The 21473-nt window shown below is 48.1% G+C and overlaps 2 long non-coding RNA genes across 2 annotated transcripts in view; one reads left to right on the top strand and one right to left on the bottom strand.

The window, feature by feature from the left end:
- The window catches only part of LOC109315183, a 35379-nt gene that overhangs the window by 967 nt on the left and 12939 nt on the right, over positions 1 to 21473 (top strand). The gene's annotated exons all lie outside the window — the stretch shown is intronic.
- LOC109315179 lies at positions 11438 to 18503 on the bottom strand. The gene is made up of 2 exons (XR_002102454.1): positions 18362 to 18503; positions 11438 to 11638 (listed from the first exon to the last, which is right to left on the bottom strand). It is a non-coding gene; the product is annotated as an uncharacterized LOC109315179 (long non-coding RNA).

Raw genomic sequence — 21473 nt, forward strand, 5'->3', positions numbered from 1 at the left:
CAGCGGGCTTAACCCGCGCGTCTCTCACCGCTCCAGAGCCTACCTGAGTGTGTTTTTTGTTTTTTTTTTGATTGATGAGCCGCATGCGCCCTCTTGTGACCAAACAGGCCCAGTACCACACAAACGAAAACAACCCCCCGCCCGCCCCTGTCCTGACGGCTGGGCTGACAGGAGGGGAAAGCCTGTGTTGAAACCTGAGCAGACAAAGAAGAATCCATTTGTAGTCATGATTGGCTGACACAGAGTAAAACTAGATAAGAAAAGTTATAAAAACTCTCCCCGTCCTTTGTTCGGAGAGACCGCCATTTCACTGTAACTCGAGCCGGACTTGATGCTACCCCCTGGGGCCGATCACCCTATTGTCTCCCGCTGAACGATCCCCTCCATCCTAATTTCCTGTGTTCTCCAGAGCATCTCATTTCGATCTTTATATCGTATCTCGCGATGTGAACCTGTTTGTAACCACCTGAAACGCAACTCAAGATGCATGTCTGCCCTCTCCTCTAGCCATCTCATCAAGAGGAGTGAGTAAATAAACTTTCTTTTGCTTAAAACCGTTACATTTCCAACCCTTCCTCCTCCTGTAAATCCAGATCAGTAACGAACCGGAGGGCACTGTATAGCCCCTCTCTCAGTGTGGGACAATACTGTTTAGTCACTTTTCATCATATACCTTAACCCACAAAGAAAAACCCACCTACCCATTACAATATACGCACCATCACAAGAGGTACTCTGTTCAGACACTCTCCCTCAGAAGCAACTGCTCTGACCCTGTGGGCTGGATGAATGTTGTGGGGCTGGTCCATAGGCCAGATCCTGCATGGGGATGGCAGGCCAGGTCAGTCGGTGGGTGCAATCCAGGACAGAGGTTGAGCACCACTGCTCTAGAGCTTCCAACCCTGCCACTATGGGACAGAGGTCCTTGGGCTACCTGAACCATTGGTCTGCCCCAGTAGGGCACTGTTTGTGTGCTCAAATTTACCCCTCAGTTCTGGGGCTGGGTGGCACCTCATGGGCCCTCACAACAACAAAGTATGGAAATTGTATTTGTCAGGTGATAGAGCTCCAGACCCCACTTGCCCTGCAGCTCTCACTGCTGATCGGTTTGTTTCTGGTATGAACCCTTGGGACACAGCTAAGACATCAAAGTGCTTCTTCCTAGTCATGGGGTGGAAGAACCGAGAGCCATTTCCCTCAAGAAACATAGCAAAAGCTCCAAACTCAAACAGAAACTCTAAAAGCTGCCTGTTCAGTCCCTGCATGCAATTCCCTTTGACATCAGAGAAGAGCTGGACTGGAAGGTCCTCAGGAGGTCACATGTAGTTGAACTCCAGGGGCCAGCCCTGTCTACACCATCCCAGGCAAAGGTTTGTCTCTAATCCATACTTAAACATTTTGGAATTAACCCTTGCACCCAACCACCAGCCACAATGGCTGAAACATCAAACACACTCTGCAACTGTCCCAGATAAAGCAGGGCCAAGGGCATTGCCAATATCCTGCCAATGTCCCGACACTGCAAGGACAGAACGTAAGAACTATCATTCACCGGGTCAGAACGCCAGTCCTTCTTGCCCAGTCTCCCGCCTGACAGCAGCAGAGAGTGGAGGCTAGAAGGGAGAGTGACCTGGATCTGCCCAGGGATTTTCCCCTGTTCGTCTCTTCCCTGCAGCCTCCAGCATTTAAGGTCCAGGAAATTATGATTCAGAGGCTGTGCCTTCACTCACGTGCTTAATAGCTACTGATGCCCCTTCCCGACAAGACATGTCCAATCCCTTTGTGAATCAGGCTACATTCTCAGCTTCCACATCTGGTGGCAATGAGCTCCACACTTTAATTACCCACTGTGTGAAAAAGAACTTCCTTTTGTTAGTTTTAAGCTTTTTATTAGTTTCAACTTGTGACCCCTCGTTCTTGTATTGTGAGAGACAGTAAATAATACGTTCCTATCCACTTTCTCTCAGTATTTTGTAAACCAGTGTTAACATATCCCCCACTCAAGTATCTCTTTTGTAAATTGAACAGGCCTCTCCTCATAGGCCAGCCCCTTCATACCACTAATCATTTCTGTTGCCCTTTTTTGAATCTTCTCTATTTCTTCCTTATCCTTTTGGAGACGCAGGGACCAGAACTGGGTACAGTATTCAAGGTGTGGAATGGATTTATAAAGTGGTTATCGCTGCTGTTTGGGTAACTCAGAAGCTGGACACTCCTAGTGTGACGGACTAGCTGGTAGTGATTTGGCCCAGGGGTTTTGAAATGGTAAAAGTGGTTGGAGTGCTTGGGATTCCCTTTCCTCACCAATCAGGCCCCAGAGACTCACCTCCATGTCCCCTTATTGGCCCTTTGGGTCATCTGGAGGGGGATAAAAGGGGCAGTGTAGCTGATTCAGGGGAGACCTGTGGGGGATGATGAGGAAGGAGTTTCAAAGAGCTGGCAAGAGCTGGGCCAGTAAGGTGGGAGCAGTTACCTCAGAAAAGCCTAAAGGCCCAGGATCTGCAGGCAGCAGCTGAACCCTCAGCAGTACAGCCGGCAGGAAAGGCTCCTTGCTGGACTCCAGGATCCCCAGCAAGAGGCTGGGTCGGTGTGGTGTGGAGAGGTTCCCTGTCTGGCTCCAGCAAGAAGCTGTGCAGCGACCTGAGAGACTCCTAGCTCTGCTTCCAGTTTCTCTAGCAAGAGGCAGGGCAGCTTGATGTGAGGCCTGGGCGTCCAGAAGGTCAAAAGCCTTAGCAGCCTAGAGTAGTCCCAGCACTAGTGTCTGTGTGGTAGAGTTTCTAACTGCCAGGTGGGAGATCCAAGTTTAAGTCCTAGCTGGGTCAAGTAGGTTTGAATGAAATGACAGGGGAGAAATTCTCGTTGGAGTGGAGGGGGTCATTGTGTTTTCCCTTTCCCCCTCCAGGTACCTATACCCTATATCTCTTGTTATTTGATGTTTTGTATTTTGTGCATTTTATATCTTGTCAGCCAATCAGTATTGTTAATTGTGTTGTTTGCATTTTATATTTTATTCAGCCTGTCTTTTGTTAACTAGATAATTAAGTCTGTGAATGTGAATGCCTAACCTTTATTGAATCCCATCCCCCTGGGGTATTGTAGTGTCCCCTATACCCCCTGGTTTATATATATTATGTTCCCACCACTGTTTCTCTCATTAAAAGGTGTATGGTTAAGTCCCCAGTGGTGACCTGGCTCTGCTTTATAGGGGAAGGAGGGTCCCTATACCTCCCACAGCTCTCATGCATCTGCTCTGATCCCTTCAATTGGAGAGGGGGTTCGTCTTGGAGTACCACTTGGGTTACACTAGTAAGCTCCATTAGCAAAATAAAAAGAGCGTTTAGCCTTATTTGTCACAATGACAAATGATGCTTGTACTGTTTCACTGCAGTGAGCCTAACTTTGGATCACATGGAGTCTGTGGTAGTGTAACAGTGATGTAGAAAGTACACAAGAGGCAAGGATTTCTTCCCATGATATCCTTTATTGGACCAACTATGTAGCTGGGATAAAGTTAGACAAGCTTTTGAATGCAGGACTGTCAGACCTCATGGAGTCTGAGTATCTCTTCTGGTTCTGATACTAAAGCCAACCCTAAGGAGGAGAAACACAGGAGAAAAAACAGCCCATGCTCTGCAGATTTTCCCCAGGGCCCTTGGCAAGAATTATTGCTATCAGAAAAGACTGATGGCATCACTGGGCTGTGCCCATGCTTCTGCTGGGACCAAACTTAGAGGACTTAGAGGGTCTTGCGTTTCCACTCAAGATCGGAGCAATTCCAGATTTGGGGCTTTGAAGGGATTTCCCCCCCAGTCAGATTGGAACAGGCTGGGGCGGGGAGGTTGCCTTCCTCTGCAGCAAGGGCACAGCCCCTGCCCGGGGTCTCTGGAGCATGTATGAACCCCCTTTGCAGTAGCAGGAAGTTGGCGGCTGCAGCCTTGGCCCCCCTGGTTTCCCAAGGGCAGGAGCAGGGGCAGGGGCGATGCCTGCGGCTGTGTCAGGGGTGCTCAGAGCTCTTGGGCATGGGGTTTGTCTGGGAGGGTTTGGACAGGGCTAATCCTGCCATGGGCAGGGCTGGGTTGGATGTGACCTGCAGGTCCCTGCCAGCCCCATGACTCTGCAACACTGCAGTTTCCCCTGGACCTTGCTGCACTTGGTCACAACCGGGCAGGGCAGAGGCAGGGGCAGGGGCAGGGGTAGGGCTCTGGCCCAGGTAGCTCCAAAAGCATAAGGCGCTTAACCAGAGACAATTTCAGTGGTACCTCTTCTTTTCCCAATTTGACTTTCAGATAACTTACCAGCTTATGCCTAGAAATGGAGGGGCAGAGACCTTCTCCCAGAAGGTCAAGTATGATGCAGACTTGTCAAAAGAGTCACCCAAACCCAGTCCTATTCTGAAGCCCCATAACTTCATCAGTGCTGCACTCCTAGCAAACCTCCTCTCCCTGCTCCCTGCCACCACTGGAGAGAAAATATTTGGGGGGTTTTCTCTGCTTTTGTTTTTACATTTGTTTTTTCCCAGAAGAGCACACAACAACTGAATTGGATCCAAGATGGGTTGATATTTCTCTGGGGTACAATCTATGTGCCCCTAGGTCAGGATAGATTAACTCTCCTTCACCCAAGCTATGAATTCCCCATTAGCAGACCATCCTGAAACAGAGAAGACTTACTGCCTCATCTCCCATTACTCCTGGTGGCCATAACTGTGCAAGACAGTGAAGGCCTCTGTCCACTCTTGAGAAATTTGTACCCTCACCAAGAAACCCTCTTAGAGGCCTCGTGGACTCCTCCAACCCCTCCCCACCCTGCCTTGGCCATAATCTGCAGTCTCCGTGGATGTCACCATAGAGCTGCCAATCTTGAACGGTCAACTTACGGCCGTTATTCCTTGTTACTCCTGGTAGTGCTTGGGGGAACAGGGACTCCCCCAGTGCCTGTTGTTTCCCTTTGACTAGTTTGTAACAGGCCACTAGATCCCCCCTCAGCCTTCTCTTGTGGAGGCTGAACAGGTTCAGGTCCCTTAGTCTCTCCTCGTAGGGCCTGCCCTGCTGCCCCCGATCATATGTGTAGCCGTCCTCTGGAACCTCTCCATGTTATCCACATCCCTCCTGAAGTGCGGCGCCCAGAACTGGACGCAGGACTCCAGCTGCGGCCGGACCAGTGCCGCATAGAGGGGGAGGACCACCTCCTTGGACCTGCTTGAGATGCATCTGTGGATGCATGACAAGGTGCAATTAGCCTTCCTGACTGCATCCCCATGTTGGCGGCCCATGTTCATCTTGGAATCTATAATGACTACCAGTTCTGGCATGAAGCTCTGTGCCTAGTGGGAGTCTGTGCCCATCTCATGTCGGCCTGTCATCCCCAGACAAATGACCAGGTCAAGGGGACCAATCAGGTCTTAGAGCAGTGTTTCCATTTTTACCTTAATTTTCAACAGAATAACTGGTTCTCACTCCTAACCCTCATAGAATGTCCATACAGTAACTCCAAGCACACCTTAACTGGGAAAACCCTGTTTTTTGTAAAATATGGGTTCCATTCCAAGTTGCACTGCCCTTTACCCACAGACTCTGACAAGCCTCTGGCTAGAGAATGGGTACACCACATTTATAAAGTCCCGGAGGAACTAATAAAACACCTGGAAAAGGCAAAAACAGGCACAAAAGCAGCAGATGAGCAGTGCCAGCCAGGTCCTGTCTACTCCAGGGGACAGAAGTGTGGTTGTCACACAAACTACTTTGCATGGATTTGCCCTCACAGAAGCTGGACCATTGTTTCCTTATCCCCTTCCACATAACCCACCAAGTCAAATTTGAACTATAGCCTTTGAACTATAGCTGCCTTGGACACTGAAGATCCATATGCTGCTACTCAAGCCACATATAGAGAATTCTTTTCTGCAATATAAGAAACACGAACTAGCACCTCCCCTCCATAACAACCCAGGGACAGGGACAGGAGCAGTATTTAGATGCAAAGTGGAGACAGGGGAAGTTGCATTACTTAGTAGATTGGGAAAGATATGGGCCCAAAGAGCACACATGAAGACCAGCAGAAAACATCTATGCCCCCAACCAGCTGAGAAAATTCCATGAGAAGCCAGGACCACCACCTACCTTGGACTGGAATTGGAGTGGGGGTTGATGTCAGGTCACAACCTTGAACCGCAGCCTATCCAACACAGCCACTCATCAACGTACCACCCAAAGCAGACCTCCAAAATCAGTCAAGGCTAATCTGAGGACTCCAGCATGGCTTAACCCTCTTCCCACTCTCTGTTACCAGAGTGGCTGGCTGTGGTCAGCTGACCCTCCACTTCACACATATAACCCCCCTGAACAAGAAGTGGCTGGGCAATAGGGTTCTACTTGGCCCATGACTCTTTTATGCCTTCTGGCTTGTTCCTAAATGCTGTTCTTGGCTTGGTTGTCCTGACTTTGCTTGTTGGTGATCTTGTTCTCTGTTTACTCCTCTGGTGTCCTTGACTTGGTGTGCTTTTGGATTCCACTCTCTGACTGACATCCTGGCTTCTGGACATCCTGGCTTCTGGACCTGGCTTGTCACATGCAGCACCCCCCTCCGTGGATCCTGCTCACCCATCCTAACCTGATAGGTGCCTTCCCAAATGAAGCCCTTCCAGGAATTTTTGTGGGCAACTTGTCTCATTCTGGGTTTCACTTTGGCTTCAGGCAGTAGAAATGAACTGCAAGAAAGGCTGGAAGAAAGGACCAAAAAGTTATAGGATGATTGTTGGCAGGCTTCTGTGCTCACAGGTGGCAGTGCCTGGGTCATTTTCAAGCGCACTACAGTGAAGGGGATAAGCATGGAAAAGAATGGTTTGCTGAACTCATGCTCAGAGCTTCCAGGATCAGGTCTATTGCTGCTAGGGTCAAAAGCTTAGGGTTGTCCCACTCTTCTTTGGAGCAGAAGCACCTAAGCAAGGCATCAGGCAGGATAATTTGCCCTCAAGGGATCCTGACTCCAGGAAAGCCTCTGGCTGCCACCTACCCAACTGCTTCCATCTGATCTTAGCTATCTGCAGGGGTTAGGAGCAGAACTTAAGTGGCATAGGTAATTTTTTTTTTTTTGCTCAGGTTGAGTGGGCCGATGCAAGAGTTTAGGCAGTTCCAGGGTTAGGAAACTTCTGGGCTATGGAGGGTGTTGCTTGATTACAATGTTTCGACTTGGACAAACTTCATTCTTTCTTTCCTTTTAGTTTTGGCTCATAGATTCCTTAAGGCTTAAGTCATATGCAAACTCTCCTTTTCCTATTGATTTCAATGAGATTGCATCAGTGTAAATCAAATCTAATGGAGAAGTAGGCCCTTAATAGCTTTAGATCCTGAAGGGAGTAATGATTTTGTTTTGGGCAGTATGACCAGCATCAATCTGCTTTCTTCCAGCCTCTCCTTGTAATGAGGAGTTGGTTTCTACAGTGTAATTGCCCATACCCATCAACAGCAATTGAAGCAGTATTGGCTACACCTGTGACAACTTAAATGAGTTACAGCTGGGCTGGCTGGAAGCCAAATGGCAATAATTTGTCAGGATGTAGTAGACGGTCTGTCTTGCTCTCTAAAAGGTCAAGACAGGATAACTGCTGTTTGCCTTCCTCCTTGATACAGATTTTTACCTTCATGAAAAGTACCCTGTGTTTAACTAAGGCTCACCCACTGAGACACTAAATTCTTTAAATGCATCTGAATAGCACACGAGCTATGAAATTGCTAATTCCTTAAATCATCGAGCTACTGAGCTTTTCTGGGAAGTGTAGAGCTCTTTCTATTTTCACTGATCTCAGTGGGACTGTTCAGCTGTGAAATAGTGAAGATATACAGAATTGAGGCTTTGGTATAGATTTAGTGCCACGAAATCTTATTTTACAATACTTTTTTTTCTATGACTTATATTATTGTTCTATATTGTAAACTTTCTATTCAGCTATCTAAAGTATCAGACTAACTCTCTGCTATGTTCTGTATTTTCAGGACTCTTGGTTCTAGAGATTACTGTGAAAATACAAAGCTCTCCTTTTTCCTTCTAAGGTTGTTGATGCTTTCCTTTGTAGTGACTTGCTCTTGTTTCTGCCTTATTATTCCTTTAACACTGAAGTTAATTGCTACTAGCACTATTTTTAAAAGTCCTTAAGTATCATCTATGGCGGTGTTCATTGTTGGGGCTGGAAGATGGAGAATGATCTAATACAGTAGTTCTCAATCTTTTTTAGACTAAAGGCATCCCTCTGTCTTTTGTAAACTGAGTGGCATCCCATTTCAGAAACAAACTTTATTATAGTATTTATCTCCTTGCAGAGGGGTTGGACAGTGAGGGGCAGGGGAACACCCAGGCCAGACCTGAACCTTCACTTGTTTATCTCTTCAGACCTGGTGGCATCCCTTGGTGTCCCATAACCCTGGTTGAGAATCGCTGGTCTAATGATTACAACAGGATACTGGGATTAGGAAAACTTGGGTTCCATAGCTCCACCGCAAGCATCTATGGGAAAACACTTGTGGCTGGGTCTTTAAAGGAATTGTAAATGCATAAAGATACAGGCACTTTTGAAAATCCCACAAGTTGTCTCTTCTTATGTCTTGCATACAAAAGCTTGTCTAACTCTATCTCAGCTAGACAGTTGGTCCAATAAAAGATACCATGTTAAATAAATCTCTTGCATAAATACCTTTTAAACACTTGGCCCAATGTGTTCTTGGTTCCCATTAAATGTGTAAAATATCCATCTTTTGTGGATGTTATGACGTTATACTTAAATTTCTTGAGTGTCCAGATTACAAAATAATGGGTTCATTTATCTGGGTAAGTAACATTAACTGGTGGCTTCCATGTCTGTAATACTTCCATTTTTTTTTTCAAAATGATGTTGTTAAATGGTTTATGTAGGGGCATATATTAATCACTGGCATGACCACAGCCTAAATCTACAATTCTTACCCCCTCATAGGGATTTCCGCACCTCCCTCCCCCCGCCAAAAAAAAGAAGCCTGAATTTTTTTTTTTTAATTGTTGATGTATCAATTTTTTTTAGCTGTGTGTACCTACAATTAAGAATACTGCCCCCCTGCTTCTCTGAACGGTTTCCTTTCTCTCTCCAAGCTGTTCAAATGCTTCCTCTTCTCCTACTTTCCTTTGCTGCTTTTTTTTTTTACTAATTCCCTTTTTCTCCTCTCAGTCCACTCACCTCAGTGTGCTCAATACTATTAACTCCCCCAAATAAGCTTACTTTGTTCCTGTGTAAGATGCTGTTCTTTAATGCACAAGTTCTGTCTCTACCCTGGGAGAATAAGTTACACACAAACCAGTTTAAGTGATCAGAAACTGGTTTAAGCCTGTAACAGAACAGAAGTTCATTGCACAGAAACCAGTTCCGAAAGTGGCCAAAACCATTTTGAGATAAACCTGGTTGAATGTACTGTCAGACTTAACTGATTAAGGTCAAGCCAGTTTACAGAACTTATGTCTCAGACCCCTTCCTGGTTCAAGTTAAACCAGACTCCCCCAGCATGCTCTGCAGCCTTGGGTGGGCTGGGCTTTCTATTCCAGCCAAGCAGTTGGCCCCACCCCTCTCCTCCCTGGCCAGAGCACTATCAATGCTCCAGCTGACTGAGAAAGGGGTGGCAGTATGAAACCCTGCAATGGAGTGCTACTAGGTCTGCCAGGCAGACTGAGAAGCAGCCCTTTTCAGGCATCCCCATCCCCCCACAACCCTTGCTTGTCCAGGAGCAGGGGGAGAGCCAGACCCCAGTAGCCTGAGGAGAAGCGAGGGTTTATTCCCTTCATTGCAGGTGGGGGAAACAGCACAGGCAACAATGGGCTCCACTTGTACACCCGGGGCTACGATGGCCAAACACTTGTAGCCTGAAGAGAAAGGGGGGTTTAATCCCCCGATTCCAGGCAGCGGCGGTAGGGGCACTGAAACGGGGCCTTGAGCCGAGTCCCTCAGAGGAGAGGCCAGCCAGCCGTGGGGAGGGAATAGGGACCGGGGATGTGACCTGGCTGCAAGCAGAGGGTGGAGCCGGGGCTAGTTATGGAGCCTGACTCACTGCTGCCTCCTGCTGCGGCAATGCGGCTCAGGCTGGGGCAGCCCCAAGGGGCAGAGGTCAGTGTCTGCCACCTCCCGTCCCACATGGGGGCTGCAGTTTGCAGATGGGCTGCAGCTGCAGCATGGCTCCCTGCCCCCTCCATCCATTGATGGCTGTGGCAGAGCAAGCCACTGTGGCAGGCAGAAGTGAAGCACCTGTTACCCACAGTCTGCTTGTGGCAGCACCAGGAACTTGGGGCAGGCTGCTGCAGGCCAACAGCATGGGCAGAGGCATGGCTCGGCAATGGACTGCCATAGCCCAGTTCGGCCTGGCCCCACTCCTCAGGAGCACAGGCAGCAACTAGCCCACAGCAGCCCACCCCGAGCACCCAGCAGACGGCAAGTAACAGGTGCTTCGTCTCCATCTGCCATGATGGTTTGCTCTGCCACTGCTGGTGCAAAAGGGAGGGGTGGGCTATCTTGGGCCAGTCACTGGCTATGACCCTGGGATGCAGGGCCAGACTGGACTGGGCTTCAGTGGTTCATTGCTTCCCCCTGCTGCTGCCCATGCTCCTAGCCTGCAGCAGGCTACCCTGAGCAGGTGGTGGGTGACAAGTGTTTCACCTCCAGCTGCTGCAATGGTTTGCTTTCCCATCACCATGAGGAGAGGGAGGGGGCAGGAAGCTGCACTGCAGCCAGCCTGGAAACAGTGGCACCCATGTGGGGCCAGAGATGGGAGATGGCAGACAAGGACCTCTGCTTCCTGGGGCCACCCAGAGGCAGCAATGAGTCAGGCTCTGTAAGTAGCCTCCGGTCTTTGGAGAGCTTTGAATCAATTTGGACCTTTAAATTGGTCCCCTGATTCAATTTGGCTTTCACCACCTGAAGCTTTACACAGCCCTTTTATATTAACTTTCTTGGTAAAGGGCTATTTGGAGTTGGATCCTCTCCTTGATTACAGGAATAGGAGACAGACTGAAGAAACTCTTCTTGTCTACTAGACAACAGCTTATGAAGTACCCTGGGACCCAGCTTTGCCCTTGTATATCAGGCTGACTGGTGAGGCCAAGTCCAAAGTATAGCAAAGGGTTCAAAGGTTAGTGTTACTAATTGGGTCTGCTGGACAGTTGCTTTCTAAAACTAAACAAAGTAAAATGGATGTTGTGTAACAGAACATGACCTGAAAGAGGGTGCTGTTTTTTCTTGACATATGGGATGACACGTAAAGCATGCCAAGGCCAGAAGAAAAAACACATCAATCCATACAGAAGCCAGCCCAGCTATGTAAAGAGTCAGTCAACCCGTGTCAGCTGCACAGTTGTTTATACCCATCCTAAATTAAATCCAGAAAAATTATATATAAGAAAGGAACAAATACAAAATTGCAATAAGAAATCCATCAGAGAAATAGGTGTTTCACTTCCATTCTTGATTATGTGGCTACATTTTTGACTTTTTTTGGAAGAAGCTCCTAATTGCATTCATGGATTCCTTTGAAAAGTATTTCTTCACAATCTGCTCACACTCTTGGGAATTAACTGCATAGAGCTTTTCCTTTTCCACACTTCGGATCAACTGCTTTGACAGTGCCAGGGACTGGAAAACAGAAGAGTAATGTAATTTGATAGCATGAATATACCATTGTAAGATTCCATAGTCTCCTATGTAACCCCTAGGCCAACAAGTCTGGCTTAAAACAAAGCATAAGTACCCTTCAGTGTTCTCTATCATATTTGGTTTATGGGATGTTACAAGTTGCCTCAATCCAGGGGACTTTCTAAAGAAAACAAAGGTGGAAATAATATATTCCTGTCATTTTAAAAAAATTTCTTCATGTGCTTTGGATCTAATACTTTGAATCTGTTTGAAACTACTAGATTTATATATATTTTTGGTAAGATGTGCACGATAGCTTAACCTGCTGTGTCTTGCTTAACATCTGATCGTATCTCTGCTATAGCTCACTACTTCATGTGGATCTCATGTACCTTATTTCATAAAACATCTTAGACCAAATCAGAATGTAAGTAACTAATGAAATTATGCCATATTTACTTGAATATAAAATGAGGTTTCCCCCCACAATTAGCATGGGGGTGGGGGGGAGAAAGCTCTCATTGTAATTGCCTATAAGGAAATCTCACAAAATATTTTGTCTACCGTTAAACTGCTGCCAAAAGTAGTATGTGCTTAGCAATGGAAGCCACCTATGAAGTTGACTAAATGCAGCTGCCACTAAGCATGACTATAAAACACATAGCCTACACTGGGCAAACATGCTGCTAGGAACCTACCACGAGGTTCAGATGCAGCCCATCTGAATGAGACTTCTGATGGTTCCTATTAAACATCATTCCCCTCATGACCGACTCTTTCAGATCATGGTGAACCACTACATTGTATATATTTTGACCTCTTTACTCCTACACCTGAGCTATGCCTTTTCTTTCTCACTTCCAATGATTAGGGATCTACCTAAATCATGGCAGAAATGCACTGCACAGCAGCTTCTTGTTCTTTTCGCTCTCCTTTCCTCCAGCTGACCAGTAGACAGGCCCTGGTGTCCCCACCACTCACTCCCATTGCTCAGATGGAAGGCAAAACCCACAGATTTTAAATATGCCACAATTTTTGTCTCCTGGCTGATCAGCAGCAAGCAGAGGGGCCACTGGGGCCCCTTGGCCAATTGATGGTGGGAGACGAAAACAACAGTATATTTCCAATTCCAAAAAAAGGATACCTGTTGGGGGAGAAGGTGGGCAGGAGGGATAGTGTATAATTGCAGGGGGGGACAGTGTCTAACTTACAGTAAATAACTAGCATTATTGCCTCAGAAAATAAATGTAAAACAAAAATAAAGCCACAGTCCCATGCTGGTGCCCCTTACTCCCAACTGGCAGCTCCCTTGTGCTGCCAGTGCCCCTCACTCCTGACCTGCAGCCCCCTGCTCCCCCAATCCTGCTGGAGTGGGACCCCCAGTTGCTCTCAGCCTGACCAGGCTGGAGCATGGCAGCTGCAGTGGCTCCAACTTGTGTGGGTGGCAGTGAAGCAAGTCTGGCCCAGGCACAGGCTAGAGGGAGGAGGGAGGGAGGCCTGTTGCACCCCCTACCCTTAATGGGCTCCTGCACCATGCCATGGAGCCTGGCAAGGCCCCCCTGACAGGCAACATCACCCACCCCTGCAAGCACAGGCACTAGCCCCTATGCTGCCAGCCCAGTCACACAGCTTCCTGCTGCTCCTGAAGGGCCCCACAGCCCCCCTTCCCCCACTGGAGGGGCACATGCCTCTCCTGCCACCCCCCTGCCCAGTGCCAGTGTCCGGACACCTTTCTCAGGCCCCCTGACACACACATGCACATAGAACCACCGGACGGTCCCCAAGCCCTGGCCCTCCAATCCCACTCCCCATAGACATACCTTCATGCAGCTGCTGGGGCTGCTCCTATCACCCTGCCTGGCTATATTCCAGCCACATGCATCTGTGTGCACAGATGTGTGGTGCCCCTTACCTCCAATCACCCCACTCTGCAGGCTGGAAGGCTGCCAGCTTGCAAGAGGAAACTTGTGCTTTCCTCCTCTAAAGAGGAAAATCCACGTTTTTCTGCAGCAAATGGGAAACGCAGACCCCTGGTAAACATGCATGCCACTAGGACAAGCCAGAAAAGGCAGTTCTGCCAGGATTGATATTGAAAAAGGGCTAGAACAGCAAAATCCCAGGCAGTATATTTAAAAAAAACCTGCCCAGATGGAAGTTGGAGGACCCAGAAAGAGGTCATGTCCAGGAAAACCCTGACATATGGTAACCATAGGCATATTTAAAACCACAGTTTTTGCCTCCTGGCCAATCAAGAGTGAGTGGTGGGGCCACTAGAGCTCCTTCACCAATCAGTGGTGGGGGGAGGACACACAGCAAAAAAGCCAAGATTAAAGAAGCTGCTGCACAGTGCTCTTCTGCTGTGATTTAGGTAGATCCCTACCAATGATTCCTGGTTCTTCACCAACCTTAAATGTCTGGTAAACATCAAAAATGGGCCCCCAAACAGTTCACCCAAAATATGTCTGTTGAGCCTCCCTCTCTCAACCTGTCCCATATGAGTAGTGTGGCCCTGCCCTTCATGAGGTGAAGCCAGACCAGGTTGCCCTGTACCTCATCTACATCTACATATCCATTTTTGGATCAGCCCAGGACTCATGACTTGGGTGCAGTCATGAGTGGGGACTAATTAGCACATGGCTCCTTTGTGGGGGTGGTATCTGGTATACATACACATACTGAGCCATGCTGAGCAATGGGGTCACTATGGCTTGAAACTCTATTGACTCTGGTATGAACTGTGTGGTAAAGCATAAACCTTTGCCTTTGGACTAATGTTATGCATAGTTTGTACTACATATAAGTAGGTACCCAAGTGTTGCTCAAAAATGTGTTTCTGGAGTACCTATACTAAAACTTGTAGCAGTTTTGTATCTCAAGAAAAGATAATATGCATCAATTCTGGAAAAACTAAATGTATGGGTACTATAAGCAAATTGCTACATCCAAGTTTAGTTTCAAGGTTATTGTTCTCAAATTTGCTTCTCATTTCCCTGCTCTCCTTGAGTGCAGGGGCTGACACTAAGAAGAGAGGGAAGGGGTTGCCAAGGGAAAAAAACTGGGAGGAAATAGAGACCAATCTGACCCCTCATATTTGGTCTTTGTAAAGGTTGATAATATTACATGAGACATTAGAGACAGGAAAATGTTCATATAGAACAAAATTCTTGTGTCAAGTGGGAGGGGGGACAAATTTAAGATTCTATACCTGGAGAGTTATAACAAATTTTATAAATTTTCCATATATAGAATCTAATTACTGTGGGGGAGGGGGTCATCATATAATCAGGATTGTCTTCTGTTTGAGTAAATATGGTATTTTACAGTTTCTGGTTATTGAAACTCAGTGGCCACATCCAGAGGAGCGTGGCTGTGTAGTATGTGGTACAGCAGGCCCATCTACAGTGCCACACACTGTACATTCAGGCATTTTCTGCACTGCTACCTTGCAGTGTTGTGGGGGCAGGGAGGGGAGGGTTGACCTTGGGAAATCCCAGGGTCAAAAAAACCCATGCAGGAAAAAGAAGAGTGGTGGATGGCGGCAGTGCACACCACCCAAAACCACAGCCTGGCTGTCTGGAGCCACACTCCAGCTGCCAGCCAGAGTCCCTGCTGCAGGAAGCACCACAGCTGCAGCTTCCCTGGCCCCCAGGCTCCCAGGTAAGGCTGCTGGGGCCAACACAGCTGCTGGCCCCAGCCTCCCCTACCCCACCCAGGGTAACCTGCCACACTCCAGAGTGTGTGCGGCACAGGTGTTTCCTGGGAACAAGTAGCACCAGCACAAGGTGTCAGCACAAGGTGTGCCACTGCTACTTGTCCCCAGGGAACCAAACATCCATGCTCATCTAGATGTGGCCAATGAAGCTTCCATTGCTAAGTCTTTTATTGGTTTTTGAAAATCTTGTTTGAAAATGTTGAGGTCAGTTTCTATTTAATTTCCCTCACCTGGGCATATAATATTGTTATGCAAGCTGTTTAATACAGGGGTCAGCAACCTACAGCCCATGGATCAGGTTCAGCCCCCAAAGCCACTGGATCGATCCCATGGATGTGGGACTTTAGCAGCATTTGGTGGGCATTTCTCCCATGCCATGGTGGGTTGAAGCGGCTGAATTTTGCCTGTGGGAAGAAGTAGTAGCAGTAAGCACTTACCCTATGCAGGGTAGAAGTGGTGACAGCATCTGGGTCTTAGCACCTGACCAGTTATGACTTGAATGGGGTTCTTCTAGCCCAGAGCTTCTGAAGACTGCCAACCACTGGTTTAATATACTGCTGTAACTATAAAGCAATATCCAGGGAAGACAAACTGCAGTTTTAAAGTTTAGGCCAAATTTGGAGTCGGCATGACATTTAAACTGCACCTACTTAACTCAGGTGTGACTTCTACCCATTATGTCTCCTCAATTAGATGATTTTAGATCATTTCCTGTCTTCCTGATTGGCCTTGATGTAAGAATTCTGTTCTATTTGAATTATTTATTTTCCTGTTTCATATGTCTCATGTAATATTATCAACCTTTACAAAGACCAAATATACTATTAATGTGTAAGGTCTTAACTTAGGAGTCCTTTGAAAGTTGTGACTCTCATAAATTTACCTTAAAGTTCTGATGTCATGTCAGGACTATGGAAAAGTTATCTAAGGTGTTCTGGGATGGAGTCTAGGGGGTTGGGGACCTGTTTAATAAATCCTGTTTAGATCCTTTTGGACATAATTGCTATTTCTTAGTTGCCTGTAATTATAGGAAATGGGATCTGATCACCCAGTGGCCCCTTCCAGTCCTGTGTCCCTTTACTTGGTAGCACACCTCTCTCCAGATACTACACACTCAGTATTGTACAGTCTACTCTAAAATACCCAGCTGTAAAATCAGTTGAACTATGACATCAAAGACTACCAGTGGCACCTACACACAATTCCACTTGCAAACTCTTCATGCTTTCTTAAGGAATAATTTGCATACAGAATTGTGAATTGGGCTGCTGCCAGAATCAGGTAAAAAAAATTGTGCTGCTTTTGCTGTGCACTTGCTGGGGACATTTCTTGTTTCACTTAATCAGTAGAACTAGGCCAGTAGGCATTTTGCTTAATTAATAATTTAACTATTTAACTAACAGCTTATTAATAATTGAAACCTAAATATCAAATTGTGGGGCTGTCTGTAAACGCCTGCTGTTTATAAAATGAACACACGTGGTCATTTTTACTATAACTGCTTGTTAAAACTAATAAAGCTAGCAAATACGTTTATTAACTTTGTGATTACCATATGTTGTTTGAAAAGGCTATGGTCTGCAAAAATCATTAATGCCTTCATGTCCAAACACTTAAACAAAGGTAGCTTCATCAGAAGACACAGACATCTCCTGAGAAACAGACCTCTTTAATTTTGTTACGTTGGTTATTTATGAAAACCTCAGTCATAGAGCGCATTAAAGTTGACTGCTGTATTGAAAATGGGTTTTATACTTTTGAAACTGAATAACTGACGAAAATTATAAAGGTGAACAGGATGGAGGAAAGGTGACTTTTCTTATAAATCTTAAGTAACTCATATGCCACCTCAAGGGTACATGCACACATTCAGGGAGGTTAGATGGAGGTCAAATTGGGTTAAAAAGGGCCACTCAATCTAAAATCAGTCAGTATGGAGGGGGCTAGCGGGAGGGCTTGGAGGCAAGCAGGGTCCATGGGGGAGGCTTGGGGGACTGGGAAGGCTAGTGGGGTTGACAGGAGGCTTGGTGGGATTAGTAGGGTCTGCAGAGGGGTTGGGGGGATGGTGGGGAGGGGCTAGCAGAGTCCAGGAGGGTTTGGCAGGATCAGGGGAGCTGGCAGGATTGGAGAGGCTCTCCTACCAACCCCAACTCAGACCCCTGCAGTCCTTCCCACAAGATCTCTAGAGGCTGATTGAAGTAAGTTGGGATAGGGGGAAGGGTGGGCAGACCAGAGGGTGGCAGCTCTATGACTGGGGGTTGATCTGATGGGTGGGCCTCTTGTCCTACCTGGGGACCAGGGGCTTTTTTAGCTTTTCACCCCCTATCCCCAGAGAAAAAAACCCCTGACGAGCCAGCCCACCTCCCCCTCCCCCTTCCTGTCCATCCCAAATTACTTCCTCAGCTCCTAGCACCAGCACCAGGAATAGCCTGTGGGATGTGAGGGGGAGGTTGGCAGGCTTGGGCAGGGGGGCACAGGCTGGCTGGTCTGTGAGATGGGAGAAGGTTGTCTGTCTGGGGTGGAGCAAGGGGTGGAGGGGCTAAAAACAGTCCAGTGGTGATGTTGGGGATAGGAAAATTGCAGCTCTTGGGATGGGGCTAGTGGCTAGGCTTTCCCAGAGCCAGGACTGCATTGGGAACTGTACAGAAGTTCGGTTAGGTCAGTCTTGCTGGACCTGATCTAAGTTACCCTACCTCTGAGGTAGGGTTGAATTAGATTGGGTCATTCATTTTTAGACCAATCGAACCTTCCTGAACTTCTGGGCAGTTCACATTTAGCTTGACCTAACTAGGGATCTAAGTGCAAGGTCCTCACTTGGGAAAATTAAGTAAGATTGGGCAGTTATTTTAAATGCAATATAACCTCCCCTTAGCCTGCTCAAACATCTGTACCTAGCCCAAGAGGGAATGGAGAAGGACTAATGCTTTGCTGAATAAACAAACTAAATTCATAGGTGGGTGCCTCCGTGTGCAGTGTATATGCAAAGAGTTTAACATAAGTTTAATACCAACATTTCTGGGGAGACTTGCAAAAACTTTCAGCTTTCTCCAGACTTCCTTCTGAAAAACTTCGTCAGGGAAAACCTCAGTCACAAGTCCCTGAGCACAAGCTTCCCTTGCAGTAAGCTTCTTGTTGAAAAGCAGCATCTCATTTGCCTTAATGGAAGAAAACAAGATGAAGATGCAATTAAAATGTGCCAGATGCAACATTTGGAAAACAGAATAGAAAATGATAAAATTCCAGTTCCCTGTTCTAACTAACTAGTAATTTACTGTGTGCTAGGTTGAGAAATGCCAGTTGTGGTTGAAGTCTTGCCTGTTGTAGCTTTCTCTTCTTTTTCTATAAAGACAGTCTTGCTGGGTTTGGGCCAAGCTTGCCACTCAGTTACACAGATGCAGCCCTACTGAAATAAATGGCACTGTAAAGGAGATGAGTTTGAGCTATGCTATGGCTACACATTTAACTGGAGCAGTAAGGAGACTGCTCCAACCCCCTCTCACCATACCTGCATCCAGCTGCCCAGGTTGCTCCTACCACCCTTCCTGGCTGCGTGCCAACTATGGGCATATGGGCACACATACACATGTGGTGCCCCTTGCCTCCAATCACTCTCAACCCACTCTCCCCAACCCCAAGCAGCTCCTTGCTAGGGCAAGCAGGGAACTGCTGGGACAGACATGGATGCTGAGCAGACCAAAATTCCAGCCCTTAATGCTGAAAAAAATCCCAGCCCTTAAATAAATGGCATGTAGCTAGGGTGACCACCTGTCCCTAACTGGGTGGCGCAGTCCTGGAATGGGATCACCAGGTCCTGGTCCTGGGCTGCATGACTCTGGGACAGAATTTGTCCTAGATTCACAGCACTGTGTGGGGATCTGGGTTTCCTCTTGCAGGCACACAGCATTCCAGCCTGCAAGGGGCTGCTGGGAGTGGAAAGCATGCACATAGCCAGGAAGAAACTTGGCAGCCTGGAGAGCAGCTCCCTGCAGGAGCGGGACAGCCATGAGCAGCTTGTCCAGGGGTATGGGGTATATGGGGGGTGGCTCCCTGTTACTGTGCACTCCCCTCGGGGTGGGGGGGAAACAAAGAGGGACCCTCAGATTTGCACACAGGGCAGGGGTGAATACAGGCTGCCTGCTGAAGACTTGGGGCACCCTGCCCTGCTGTCACCCCCTGGGAGCCCCACACCACCATGGTGACATGTCCCCTGCCCAGCTAGCAGTAGCCAGGGTGGCAGCATGTTGTTGTGCCTCCCACTGCTGCCAGTGTGTGGGCCGGCATGGGGGCTCCCAGGGGAAGAGCAGCAGGGTGGGGAGTCCTGAGACTGTAGGAGGAAGCCTGCATCCACCCCCGCCCCGCTCGGCTCTGCTCTTGATGTGCTGGTGGGGGCTGAAGTGAGGAGTGGGAGAGGCATGTGTCCCACCTTCCAATTTGGAAAAGGTATGTGTAGCGTTGTAGCTCAGGGGAAATATTTTATTTATTTACCATTTACTAGCCAGTAAGTTTCATTTATACTTAACAGACCATTAGAATGTCATTTAATTGAAACAATGCTTGCAGTTACATTCATGTCCGCAGTTTGTTTGTTTTTTACATATAGCTCCAATTTATATTAGATCATAGAGACTGTAAGTATAATTTTTGGTCATGTTGTAGCAAACACGTGTTGAATACCTTGATTATAGCGTTACCATATTTCCAGTTCCAAAAAAGAGGACACCTGTGCGGGAGTGTACATGACTGTGGGGGGGGCAGTGATATGGCAGTGCCCCACCTCTGTCCATGCCGTTGCCCCTCTCTCCCAAACCACAGCCCCCCCCTCCCACCAGCCCTGCCAGTGTCCCTCATGTCCAACCTGCAGACCACTGGCCCTGCCAGTGCTCCTCCCTCCCAATTTACAGTACCCTGCCCCCCTGGGGCCCTGTTGATGCCCCTCACTCCCAAACTGCAGCCCCCTGGTGCTTCCAGTGTCTTGCCCTTCTGACTCAGTACCCTGAGCCCCCTAGTGTCCCCTCTCCCAAGCCACAGCCCCTCACAGCCCTGACCTCCCGACCTGCAGCCCCTGCTCCTCCCAGCTTTGCAGTGTCTGCCAGCCACCCCGCTCCTGTAAGCAAGGGCACTGCTGCCACTGGCCTGGCCATGCAGCTCTCCACTGCCCCTGAAGGGCCTCCCTGCCCCCTTCCCCCATTGGAGGGACAGGTGTCTCCCCCATTCCCCTGCCCTGCTATAGCCCCAGTGCCAAGACAGCTTCCCTCAGTACCTGCAGCCACCCACCCCCCCTCACACACTCACCCCTTGCTACTCACATGCCCCACACAGACCCCCAGACAGTTCCCAAGCCCTAGCCCTCCAACCCCCTCTCACCATACCTACATCCAGCTGCCCAGGTTGCTCCTACCACCCTTCCTGGCTGCGTGCCAACTATGGGCATATGGGCACACATACACATGTGGTGCCCCTTGCCTCCAATCACTCTCAACCCACTCTCCCCAACCCCAAGCAGCTCCTTGCTAAGGCAAGCAGGGAACTGCTGGGACAGACATAGATGCTGAGCAGACCAAAATTCCAGACATTTGATCATTTACGGAAGAAAGAGACTTGGGGGTCATCACTGACCACAAGATGAACATGAACCTGCAATGCGATGCTGCGGCTACTAAAGTGACAAAAACTCTGGCTTGCATCCATAGATGCTGCTCAAGCGAATCCCAGGACGTCATTCTCCCCCTGTACTCAGCCTTGGTGAGGCCGCAGCTGGAGTATTGCGTCCAGTTTTGGGCTCCACAATTCAAAAAGGATGTGGAGAAGCTTGAGAGAGTCCAAAGAAGAGCCTCGCGCACGATCAGAGGTCAGGAAAACAAACCTTACGACGACAGGCTGAGAGCCATGGGGCTCTTTAGCCTGGAAATGCGCAGGGTCAGGGGTGATCTGATGGCCACCTATAAGTTTATCGGGGTGACCACCAGGATCTGGGGGAATATTTGTTCACCAGAGCGCCCCAAGGGATGACGAGGTCGAACGGTCATAAACTACTGCGAGACCATTTCAGGCTGGACATAAGGAAGAATTTCTTTACTGTTCGAGCCCCCAAGGTCTGGAACAGTCTGCCAGCGGAGGTGGTTC

This window comes from Crocodylus porosus, unplaced genomic scaffold, assembly GCF_001723895.1.
Source record: "Crocodylus porosus isolate Cpor-Errol unplaced genomic scaffold, CroPor_comp1, whole genome shotgun sequence".
Lineage (NCBI taxonomy): Eukaryota > Metazoa > Chordata > Crocodylia > Crocodylidae > Crocodylus > Crocodylus porosus.